At 34.5% G+C, this 13,048-nt stretch overlaps 1 long non-coding RNA gene across 1 annotated transcript; it reads left to right on the top strand.

The window, feature by feature from the left end:
• The first annotated feature begins 2,003 nt into the window (after nt 1-2,003).
• On the top strand, nt 2,004-11,376 carry LOC149178065 (uncharacterized). Its single transcript, XR_016258163.1, has 4 exons — nt 2,004-2,267; nt 2,387-2,508; nt 10,794-10,837; nt 10,977-11,376. It is a non-coding gene; the product is annotated as an uncharacterized LOC149178065 (long non-coding RNA).
• The last annotated feature ends 1,672 nt before the right edge of the window (nt 11,377-13,048 follow it).

Below are 13,048 nucleotides of genomic sequence, written 5' to 3'. Positions count from 1 at the left end.
CGTTTCGCCATCAATGCAAGATCATCACTCTGGGGGTTCAAGTTCTGTCGCCGCTCCTCCTCTTGCTGCAAGATCCCAGTGAGATCATCAAATGAGGGCGCTTTCTCCCTTGCCGACACTCCAGTGATGAACGTTTGAAAATCATCACGCATCCCGTTCATTGTGATTGCAACAAGATCTTCATCAGACACCGCCACTCCTATGGCCACCAATCCGTCTTTCACATCTTTAATTCTTGCAACAAATGCAGTAGCAGTCTCCCTTTCGTCCATCCTCATTGAAAATAGCTTGCTTTTAAGTGCCAAGACTCTGCTCGTATTATGGGTCTCATACAAACTTTTGATTTTCGTCCAGATGTCTGCGGACGTTTTACAGTCTCTGATGTGCGCAATAACATTGTCTTTCACAAACATCTTCAACAAAACTTTGGCCTTTTTCTCTCGTTTTTCCCAATCTTGCTCCTGTGGCCCTCCGTTCGGCTTCTGCTCATCGCCTGTAACTATGGACCAAGCATTCGCCCCCTCGAGCAAGGTCTGGATCTTAAACTTCCAGTTCGTGAAGTTAGATCCATTAAGTTTACCAGACTCATTAAGGTAAGATTCCATCATATTACTCATGCTGAATCTACCCCAAAAAAAAAAAACAATACCTGTCAGATCGATCTGTCATCTCTGGATCCGATCTACAGTGTCTGGCAATCCCGCTCCAATGAGCAAATTCAGCGTCTTCAATACAGCCGAAGATCCGATCTGATCAAAAATTGATCCGATCTGCCTCTCCCGGATAGATCTGCAACTTCGCCAATTTGCACCCCTTGCAAACTGGCAAACGAAGTTGAGGCTTCTCGCAGATCCCCTTGAAGGAAGATTGGCACGTCCTCAATCAGCGTGCGAAAAATCCTCTTTGTGTTGGCGCGATCCCGAGAGAAAAATCCGCGCCAATTAAAAATCGGTTAGAGTATTTTTTGCTGGCGCTATTTCCTCCTTAATTTCCGCGCCAATTGAACGTTCTGGCGCTCTGGCGCAGTTTCCTCCTTAAATTCTGCGCCAATTGGTCGTTATGGCGCGATTTCCTCCTTAAATTCCGCGCCAATTGGACATTGCGCTCTGGCGCGATTAATCCCAACAAATTCGTGCTAATTCCCTTTTCTAGCGCTTCTGTCAGCGCAAAAAGCACGCCAATATCCTCTCCACTCAGAAAAAAAAAAATATCAGAGTCCGAGCGAGGTGTTCTGCAGTTCACCTGCTCAATTGAGCACAGAGCTCTTGTGTACACGCGGCCACAAAGGCACTTCCAGCCACACAGGCAATTCTGCCACACATGCAATTCTACCACACAGGTAAGCTAGCTACAAAAAAGGCACTTCAGCCACAAGGTGACAAAAGATCAGGCTCACCCACTCTGAGCTCTGATACCAAGATAAAATGTGAACATAATTGAAAAGAAAGAGATGTAGCTCTCAGGTGTGGCCTGCACCTGGAGACTACACTCACCAAAACAGAGAGATCACTCTCGTACACTCTATTATTCATCAATGAAAGATTACATCATTAAATACAATACTAGGAATTAGGAAGTTGCACCCAAACCCCTAAACTTTAGGAACTAATCCTAAACTAGGGAGAACGTTACAACAATGTAACCATTTTCTCCATTAATATAAAATAATATTAATTATTTTTTAACTAATATTGTCAAGTAAAACCGACTAATCATAAAATCCAAATCCTTACTCTACTAATACACAAATTATTGTATGTTACTTCCTTTTCCATAGTTAATGAGAAGACCACTATACTATGGTTTTATATTAATTTATGTATTGTGCTCGCCTTAATTTTTTTATTATAGAAACTATGGCTATGAATCTCGCTAGTGGTCCATGTAGGCTAACCATGCTTAGAAATGTTTTTATTAATTGTATCTCTCTTTTAACTATTACAAGAGTAGTTGATATTTTATTTTCAATAGTTAATCTTTTGTTTAATGTTTTCTGGTTAACAACACATTATCTGCACGAGATAAACCTTATTTTAAATCTTTGTTTATAATAAGTTCAGTATGGAATTCTCTAGATGTATGTCAATGGGTGAAACATGTGACGCTTGCGAACATTTCCCTCTCTGGCATACCTCAGACATAGTGTTTCTACATCTCCTGCAACCCATGGTTTCAACCATTCAAATTCTTCCTCTGCGGATTCTTTTCAATCGGATTCCACCACAGAACGATTTGGGGTCGGAAATTAAGGGTTTTTTCCCTTTGAGGTAAGAGATGTATCTCGATTAAACACTAGAAGCTCATGGAAGTTGTTTAAATTTTTATCAGTTTTACTTCCTGCCATTGTCCACACTATTCATGGATTTGTTTTGGATATTTTTCTCAGGGTATAATTTGCAGGGTTTTCATTCAAGGTGGAATTTTTTTTTATTTTCTTTAGAAATCTACACTTGAAAAGAACCTGCCTTCCAATTTCGCTGGCCAAACTATGTACCTCCCGTTCTAGAGGTAATCCTCTTAGCTATTCTCATCACAGTATATCACATTTTTCTTGACAAGAAAAGGAAATTTATTTTCTTTGCAGATATTTAGAGGCAAATAGAGGTTGCAGGTGAAGGCATACTATAGGTATCATTTTTATTTTAAAGAATTTCCAGTGAATGTAGCTAGCGGTCGCTCTTAAATTTTTTTCCTTCTTTTCTTCACCTACTTAACACATAAACCCTTATTTAAATTTTGTCGGCTATTTATGCTCAGTAAATGGGCACAGCTATAGACCGGTCGTTTGGAAGTTTTCCTACTTTTACAAATTCGGCATTCCACCAAAATGAGTTTTTCTCAATACTTATTCGTTCCTCTTCCAGGTTTTTCTCACCCTCATGGCCCAGCTCCCTTCTTGAGTAAGGATTTTAGGTTTTGATGTTTTATATTTGCAATGGATTAACATGGAAGGGATTATGATATTTTTGTAGAAGAAGCATGTTCGTAGGCCCAACTCTGTTTTCCTTTGTATTAAGAAGTGGATTCTCGACAAGAATGATCTCTGTTTTAATTTGAATTCCAATTAGTTTCCTCTTCTTGAGGCAGAATGATGTATTTTGAGGAAGGGTTCCATTAATAATTTTTGTTTCTTGGACATTAGTTATTTTTTTATGTATCCAATTCTTTATTTATTTCAGAGATATAAATATAAGGAATTTGGCATCCATTTTGTTTACATGCATGGAAGAGTTGTTTCTTCACTCTTGCTTGGAGATCTGTCGACAACACTGTGATCGAATTATATATTCCCTTTTTGGTGTTTTTTGTTACTGTAATGTATTTTTTTCTCTCTAAAATAGTCATTAGTCGAAGCGCTACTCGACTATAACATTTATAAAATCTTTTTCCATATTTTCTTATATGGAAAAGGAGACTCTTCGCTACAGTTTATCTACTTAGTTTCTAATGTAGGGTTCTGTCTCAACGTGTTAGAAATTATTATATTATTTTCCTGCAATTTCAACATATATAAAAATAGAGTTCTTCCCTTATTTTTTTTTAACACAACAGTCTGAGCAGAGAATTTCCTTCCTTTATAAGAATTAGTCCTTTTTTTTGTATATGCATTCTATGTCTTTTATTTAAGGTATGGTGTGCTGGGCGGGACTTGTCATAGTTTCTTCCTCTCCTCTTTTGTACCGAGAATAGTGCAGATCTTGGATTGATGCCAACACAACACTCTCGCTCTAGCGTCTAACCTAGTTTCTTTTTTTACAATTTTTTAAAAGTTTCCATCTTACTCTAGTGAAAAAAAGAAATACAAGTAATCAGCATCTGTAAACCATTTCTACTCCCTAATTCTGTATATACAAATATATATTTTATATGAAATGTATCCTGGTCTATCCTTTCCATTTATATATAACTAGAAAAGAATATCCTCATTATTCATTTACTATATTTATTTCCTTATTCAATATTAAAAAAAAAATACTATATTGTACCAAAATGTCTTACTAGAAAAGAATATCCTCATTATTCATTTACTATATTTATTTCCTTATTCAACATTAAAAAAAATACTGTATTGTACCAAAATGTCTACTAATACTTATTTTCCCATACACTGATGCAACTTTACCAAAATATCTTACTAGTACTTATTTCCCCATATACTTATGCAACTTTACCTAGGAGGTTGGTGTTAAGCATTTCATAAATAAAATTCTTTATAAACAACAACCCTTATCTGAATCTATTTATATAAAAAAATTAGTAACTACTCCACTAAAATATCTTCAACAAATGGAAAACATTTGCAGAATAATTATTTATTCTTCCTAAGAATGTAAAAAGGAATATTACAGTCCACCCAACCGTAAGTCAGTCTTCTTACTCACTACGAGCTCTTCTCTTATCGACAAGAAAGAATTCGAGGAATTCATGTAGGGATATTTTACTTCCTCTAAACCCTTATTTACTTCAGTTTGAACTAGTATTTAGTCTTGTGGCATTTTTCCCTGTCATCTAATTTTTCTTTTTTTTTAATGATGTAGTCTCTCTCTTCTTTTTTTCTGCCCCTTCTTAAAGCATAACTAATTACAATTATTTCTTGTCAGTTAGATTTAAGTTCTACCCAAATAGTCCTTAATACATTTTCTAGGAGTAGTTAACCACTTGATTATTATTATATATTCTTTTATAAACATAAAATAAAAGTATTTAAGGCATAGCTAATTACAATTGTTTCATGTCAGTTAGATTTAAGTTCTATGTTAATAGTCCTTAATACATTTTATAGGAGTAGTTAAACATGTGATTATTATTATATATTCTTTTATAAACATAAAACAAAAATATTTACATCATAAGTTCTTTTTCAATTACTTTTTCCATTCCACTAAAAACAAATAACTTTTTAAATTTTCTAAATAAAAATAAGAAAATGAAGTCTTAATTAGTTGATCAGGCGTAATACATTCCCCCTCCACTTAAAGGAACATCATCCTTCTTGTTATCAGGTTGCTTTGTTCTTTGGAGCAACATGGGAAGAACATCTTTCATTTACTCTTCTAGTTCCCAAGTGGCCTCTTCAGGCTCAAAATGTTTCCATTGTACTTTGATCTAAGAAATGGCCCTTTTATCCAGAACCCGTGCAGACTCACCTAGGAACACTCCTACTCCACTTAAAGGAACATCGTCCTCATTGTTATTAGGTTGCTTTGTTCTTTGGAACAACATGGGAAGAACATCTTTCATTTACTCTTCTAGTTCCCAAGTGGCCTTTTCAGGCCCAAAATGTTTCCACTGTACTTTGATATGAGAAATGGTATTTTTTTAAGAGAAACTGCCCTTTTATCCAGAACTTTTGCAGACTCACCTGGGAACTCTCCTAGTTCGACCTCTATTACATCCCAATTGATCACATTATTAATATCAGGTACATATTTCTTTAATAGGAAACATGAAATACATTGTGAGATTTAATATGGGTATCATGTCTTCCAAGAGCTGGTTAACTCTTTCAATACTCCCATCTATCTAAAGATGGTAGGCGGTATTGAAATTTGATTGAGTACCTCAACTAGTAAACAAAAACCTCCCAAAATTAGATCTAAACTTTGGGTCCTTGTCTAATATGTCTAATATAACTACATTAGGGACATCGTGCCACTTAAAAATATCTCTCATAAACACATATGTTATTTATGCAACCTTAAGGGTAGACTGCACCAGAATGAAATGTGTAACTTTCATTAACTTATCAACCACCACTATTATGGAATTGTGTTGTTTCCGGGTTCAGGGTAACTCTATAAAAAAATCTAGGGAAATTACTTCGAACTTCCATTTAGGTACGGGTAAGGGATTTAACAGTCCCGTTGGGTACTGGTGCTCAATTTTTACTAGATGAAATTCATTGCACTTAATCAAACATTCTTCCACTTCCTTCTTCATCTCAGGCCAAAAGAACTCTTTCTTAAGGGATGTGATCATTTTTTGGTATTATGGGTGGCGTGCATAAGGCTTATTTTTATGCTCATTTAAAATTAGTTGTTTAATTTCCTCTTGATTTCATACATAAAGCCTATTTTTATAAGCTAACGACCCCTTATTATTGATTATATAATCTTTCCATTTATCCAAATCTATTTTACTTTCCATATTTTTATGTATTATATCACATTTAAGATTTGTATTTGCGGCTTCTTTACTTTTTCCAGCAATTATGTCTCACTTTGGTTCACAGAGATTTTATTTACCTATTTTGGTCTTTGACTTAGTCCATCTGCGACCTTATTCTCCTTCCAAAAAGCCAGCCAGCTAGCTTGTCTAGCGTTCAAATCCGATTGACTGAACAAATGCTTTAGGCTCACATGATCTATGACTAGGGAAATTTTTCTTCCAATCAAACAATGCCTTAACATTTTGAGGGTGTGAATTATTACTACTAACTCCATGTCATAGACTGTAGAATTTTTTTTTGTGCTCCTTCAATTTCTGCAACTCATAAGCTACAACATGCACTTCCTGCATCAATACACCTCCTAAACCTTCTAAACATGCATCAGTGCATACTTCAAAGTCCTTTTCTAAATTTGTTATCTTTAGTATTGGTGCAACTATAAGTAGATATTTCAACTTCTCGAGGCTCTCTTGGCATTGTTGCATCCATTCAAATTTTACTCATTTTTTGTGTAGGGAGGTTATAGAGTGCCAATTTGGAGAATCCTTCTATAAATCAACGATAATAACGAGTTATTCCCATGAAAGATCTTATGTTATCTATGCCCTTTTGTACCAGCCATTCATGTATGGCTTTCACCTTCTCGGGATCTACTGTGATTCCTTCATTTGGAATCACATGGCCCGAATATTTTCTTATACTTAAATAAAATTCACATTTAGTAAACTTTGCATACAGTTTATCTTTCTTAGGGTTTTTAGCACTATATGTACGTGTTTTCTGTGATCCTCCACAATCTTAGAATATATTATTATGTTGTCAATAAACATTAACACAAATTTATCTAGAAACTTGTTGAAGATATCGTTCATTAGGCACATAAAAATGGATGGCGCATTCATAATCCTGAAGGGAAGCACCGTGAATTCATAATGCCCATAATAGGCTATGAATGTTTTTTTTGGCTATATGCTCCTCCCAAATTCTTAATTGATGGTACTCAAATCTAAGATCTATCTTGGAAAATATGATTGCTTCCCTAACTTAGTCAAAGAGATCATCAAATTGGGGCAATGGCTTCGTATTCTTAACTATCAAGTTGTTTAGCTACATGTAGTCTATAGACAACCGAAATGTTATGTCTTTCTTTTTTATGAAAAAAACTAGTGTACCCCAAGGGGATACACTATGTCTAATAAATCCTTTAACTAGAAGATCTTGTAATTGGATTTTTAATTACATTAGCTCAGGTACTGCCATTTGGTATAGGTTTGTGGATACTAGTGCAGCTCCAGGTACCAACTCTATGGAGAAATCTATATCTTCCTTGTGTGGTAATCTTGGAATATTCTTCGGAAATATATCATGAAATTGTTTTATCACCTCTAGATCTTCCAGATTCGTTATTTTATTCCCCTTCTACTCTTCTATTTTAATAGCGAAGAGTAGGCACCGTCTTCTAGCTACCTTCTTTAATTATAGTTATTTGATGCAAAGAGACAGGCCTAGGAATACCCTTGATGACTTGAGGTTCACCTCCATCTCTAACAGAATTGATTATTTTCTCCAGATAATTTACAATGGTCTTGTGTTTTTCCAACTAGTCCATGCAAATTAGCACATTGTAGGAACCCAATGGTAGAATATTCATATCAACCTTATTTTGTTTTCGTCCAATCCAATGGAACAATCTTTGATCCAACTTGTGACCCTTCTTTTAGAAACTCTAGCTAACTGAACTAGCTAAGGATTCTTAAACTTCTCAGCTACCAATTTACATTTTTCTATTATTTTAGGGTTGACATGTTCTAGCACCTAGGTCAATTAATATTGAAAAAGAGTGGTTATGAGGATTACCTTCAACTTCCACCATAGTGGATTGATGATTTTCTTGGTGCTCCTCCAATGCTACACTAATACAGGTAATATTTGTGTCTAGGTTAGTGACAATGGAGGCCTCTTGGACATTTTAAAGGTACTAAATTGATTTTAGATTATAAGGACAATTCTGTAAGAGGTGAGGTTCACCACATCCCTAGAATTTCAATGGTTATATGTCTTTCCCATTGCGTCCATTATTAGTGTCATCTGGTTTTGATCCAGTCCACATCTGCACTTGTGATTGGCCTCTTGGAAATTTTAAAGGTACTAAATTGATTTTAGATTATAAAGACAATTCCGTAAGAGGTGCGGTTCACCACATCCCTAGAATTTCAATGGTTCTATGGCTTTCCATTGGGTCCATTATTAGTGTCATCTTGTTTTGATCCAGTCTGCATCTGCACTTGTGATTTTTAAGGTTATCCCATACCTTTTCCAAAAATTCACCTCTACCCCACTTTACCATTTCGTTTCCCATGTCTTCTTTTTATTCCTTTATTATTCTGCATGGTTTGGTCACTTTTCCTATTATTCCAGGATTTTGAGTTGTCATTCCTCTGCTTTGCTTGCTGCTACCAAATTCTTGATTTGCAGATTACTTTTTCCGTGGTTCTAGGATTGTCATATTCTATTCTTTCGTTGAAAGAGAGTGGAAGGCAACTTATAAACCAATAGATTTTTGCTTTTATCTTCACAATGTAAGGTACATACTGTAGCAGATGAGAAAATTTTGTTATTAAATCATCCATGGACAGCTGCCCCAACTTGAAGTCATGGAATTCCTTGCCTCGGTCATCAAAGTATCACTTGATTAAGAATTTTTATTTAAAAAACTATTGGAATTATTCCCAGTTGACCTTTTCCCCCTCCAAATTATGGACGATTCAAACTTCTTCACACGATAATGATTCATTTCCTTACAATTAGTAGGTGGTCAGTTTAGCTTTCAATTCAGTGATATAGTCAAAAACTTGAAAATACCAATTTATATTTGAAAACCACGCCTTTGTTGCTTCCTCCCCCTAATTCCCCATCATATGTTGGGGGTCTAATTTTTCTAAACTCCCTATGCAGTTCCACCTTCATTTTCTTATCAAATTGGCATATAGATTTGGACAAGATATGCTTGTCCCTTTTTATTATTGACTTCTTCCTCCACAACTTTACATTTAGTTGTTCCTTCCTTATTTCCTCCCTTCTCTGCTACCTCTAAAATATTATAATTAAGTATATCTATCAAATCCCTGATTACTTGTTCCTGTTCTGCGTTAGTTTTTAACAATCTCTCCCCATATGTCCGGAGATTATCTATCTCATTTTGTATTATCTCTTCATATTTATCAGTGCTTTGATGGAAACTTGGGCCTGCTGCCATAAGTGCACATTAATCTCATCCTCACCAACATGAGTCCCCTCAGGAAATTTTGTCATTATGTCTTCCTTTCTCTTCATACTTTTTTTTGTCGACATTGCTATGCAAAATTTATAGGTTACTGTTAGTTGCAATAAAAACCATGATTGGCTAAAGTCTGCAATTTGGAACATGCTCTAAGGTCTGATACCTGTAATAACCCTCTCATTACTTACAACAATTGCGAAATAAATAAAACATTATTGTCAAGTGAAATAGACTCATCATAAAATTTAAATCTTTACTCTACCCATAGAAATAAATGATTATATGTTGCTTCCTTGTACATTAGTCTCGTCAAAAGAGTTTGAAAAATTTGGATAGTTTTAAATCCTATCTCATTAGATGACCACTGTACTATACTTTTATATTAATTTTGTTATTGTATTCACCTGTTCTTTTTTTAAATAGAAATTGTGGCAATGAATCTCACTACCGCTCATATCTCTTTTTAAGTGACTACACTTTTCCTTTTATTTAATTTTCAAACATTTGTAGACACATAAATGTGTTTTCAGTAGTGGCATGTAGGTAAACCATGCTTAGAAATCAGAGTCGTTGGTATTTTATTATTAATAGTTAATTTTTATTTTAATGTTTTCTACTTGACAACACATCATTTGCACGAGATAAGCCTTATTTTTATGCTTGGATTATAATATATTCATTATGGATTTATCTAGATGTATGTCAATGAGTAAAATGCATGACGCTTGGGAAAATTTTCCTCTGTGTCAGACCTCAAACTTAGTGTCTCTACGTGTCCTATGATCTATGGTTTTCATTTCTAGGGTATGTGTTAGATGATCAGGAGTGTTCAAGATGGTTTTGGGTAACCACCTCGTCCCCTCATTCTATCTCTCGACACTAGAATTCAGAAACATGTACCTTTATGGTTTCAATCCCTAGTTTTGATACTTATAACTGTTCAAATTCTTCCCATGGGGATTCTTTTCAACCGGCTTCCACCACAAAAATATTTCAGGTTAACAATTAAGGGCTTATGCCCTTTGAGGTAAGGGATGTATCTTGATTAAACAGTGGAAGTTCATGGAATTCATTTAATTTTTTGCTAGTCTTACTGCCTACCATTTTCCACACTACTCATGGATTTGTTTTAGATTTCTTTTTTTGGGTATAATTTGCAAGGTTTTCACTCAAGGCAGAAATATTTTTATTTTCTTTATAAATCTACACTTGAAAATACCCCGCCTTCCAATTGCATCGTCCAAACTGTGTGCCTCTGCTTCTAGAGGTAATATTATTAGCTATTCTTATCGTAGTACCGAGTTTTTCTTAACAAGGAAATAAATAAAGTAATTTTCTTTGTAGATCTTTACAGGCAAATGGAGGTTGTGAGTGAAGGCGTGCTATAGGTATCATTTTTCTTTTAAAGAATTTCTAGTGAATATGGCTAGTGGTCACTTGCAATTTGTTTTCCTTTTTCTTTTCTTCGCCTATGTAACATTAAGTTAAAAAATCCTATTTAACTTTTGTTGGCTTGTCCTGTTGTAGGTGTGTGTGGTTAGTAAATTCGCATGGCTACAGACCAGTCATTCAAAAATTTTCATACATTCACAAAGTTGATATTCCACTGAAACAAGTTTATCTTGACATTTATTTGTTCCTCTTCCAGGTTTATCTCACTCTCATGGCCCAACTACCTTCCTGAGCAAGGGTTTTAGGTTCTGATATTTTAGATTTGCAAGTGATTCACATGGAAGGGGTTACGGTATTTTTGTTAAAGCAGAAGAATGGCCATATGCCTAACTCTGTTTTCCTTTGTATTAAGAAGTGAATTCTCGACAAGAATTATCTCTGTTTTAATTTGAATTCCAATTAGTTTCCTCTTCTTGAGGAGGAATGATGTAATTGAGGAAGTTTTCCATTAGTAGTTTCTGTTTCTTGGACCTTATTTTTTCTTTATCCAATTCTTTAGTTATTTTAGAAATATAAATATAAGGAATTTGGCATTCGTTTTGCTTACATGCATGCAAGAGTTATTTCTTCACTTTTTCTTGGAAATTTGCTGACAACACTGTGATAGAATTATTTACTTCCTTTTTGCTTCTTTTTTTTTGTTACTGTAATGCAAATTTGTTTCTTTATATTAGTCATGATTCAAAACCCTACTCGAGTATAGCATCTATAAAATCTTTTTCCATATTTTTTTATGTGGCAAAGGAGATTCTTTGCTACAATTTATCTAATAGCTTTGCATTGTAGGGTTCTGTCTCAATGTATTAGATATTATTATATTATTTTCCTGCGATTTCAACATATATAAAAAAAGAGTTCTTCCCTCATTTTCTTTGCAACACGGCGATCTAACCAAAGAATTTCCTTCCTTTATAAGAATTAGTCTCCCTTTTTTGTTTATGTATTGTCCTTTCTTTTATTTAAGGTATAGTATGCTTGGCGAGACCTGTCATAGGTTCTACCCGTCTTGTTTTGTTCCCAAAATAGTACAAATCTAGGACTGATGCCAACACAACACTCTCGGTGTGGCGTCTAACCCAATTTTTTTTGTTACACTTTTTTTTAAAGTTTTCCATCTTAATCTCGTGAATAAAATAAATACAAGTAATGGGCATGTGTAAAGTTTAAACCATTTCTACTCCCTAATTGTGTATATACAAATATATGTAAATATATACTTTATATGTCATGTAACTTTGTCTACCATTTCCATGTATATATGACTAGAGGAGAATATCCTCATTATCCATTTACAGTACTTCTTTCCTTATTCGACATTGAAAAACAATATATTTTCTTGTACCAACCAGTACTTGTTTTCCTAGATATTGCTATAGCTTTACCTATCAAATGACGGTTAGGTGTTTCCTAAATAAAATTCTTCCTTTCTACACGAAAACCCTTCTCTGAATCTATTTCTATAATTTATCTTTCATAACTACTCCACTAAAACATCTTCAACGAATAAAAATCTAAAACATATTCAACAAATAGAAAAAATTTGCAGGATAATTATCTTTTCTTTTTGGGAATGTTGGGAATGTCAAAAGAACTATTACAGTCCACCCAACCATAAGTCGTTATCCTTGCTAACTACCCCCAAGCTCTTCTCTTACTAAGAGGAAACAATTCCAGGAATTATTGTAGATATTTTTTACTTCCTCTAAACGGGTTCAAACCAGTACTTATCTCCCACTCGTTCCAACTTAGGATCATTCTCTCTCCCACAATATTCTAGCTGAGAATCATTGTCTTTCTCTCCCATAGGATTCTAAAACAGATCAATGTTGCGGAACTTTCTCCAGCCACCTACTTCTTTTTTTCCTAGTATGTAGTCTCTCTTTTTTCTTTTTCTTTTTGGTTTCTAGCCCCTTCCTGGGATATAACTAATTCCAATTGTTTGTTGTCACTTAGAATTAAGTTCAGTAACTAATTCCAATTGTTTGCTGTCACTTAGAATTAAGTTCAGTAACTAATTCCAATTGTTTGCTGTCACTTAGAATTAAGTTTTATAACTAATTCCAATTGTTTCCTATCACTTAGAGTTAAGTTCTACCCAAATATTCCTTAATACATTATACATTTTTCAGGAATAGTTAGTTAACCAC

Source organism: Pinus tabuliformis, chromosome 4_1, assembly GCF_031772625.1.
Source record: "Pinus tabuliformis cultivar Carrire ecotype Pingquan chromosome 4_1, CPIR1, whole genome shotgun sequence".
In the NCBI taxonomy this organism is placed as follows: Eukaryota; Viridiplantae; Streptophyta; class Pinopsida; order Pinales; family Pinaceae; genus Pinus; species Pinus tabuliformis.
The sequence above is the reverse complement of the archived record's forward strand: the minus strand, read 5'-3'. Positions and strand labels throughout refer to the sequence as shown.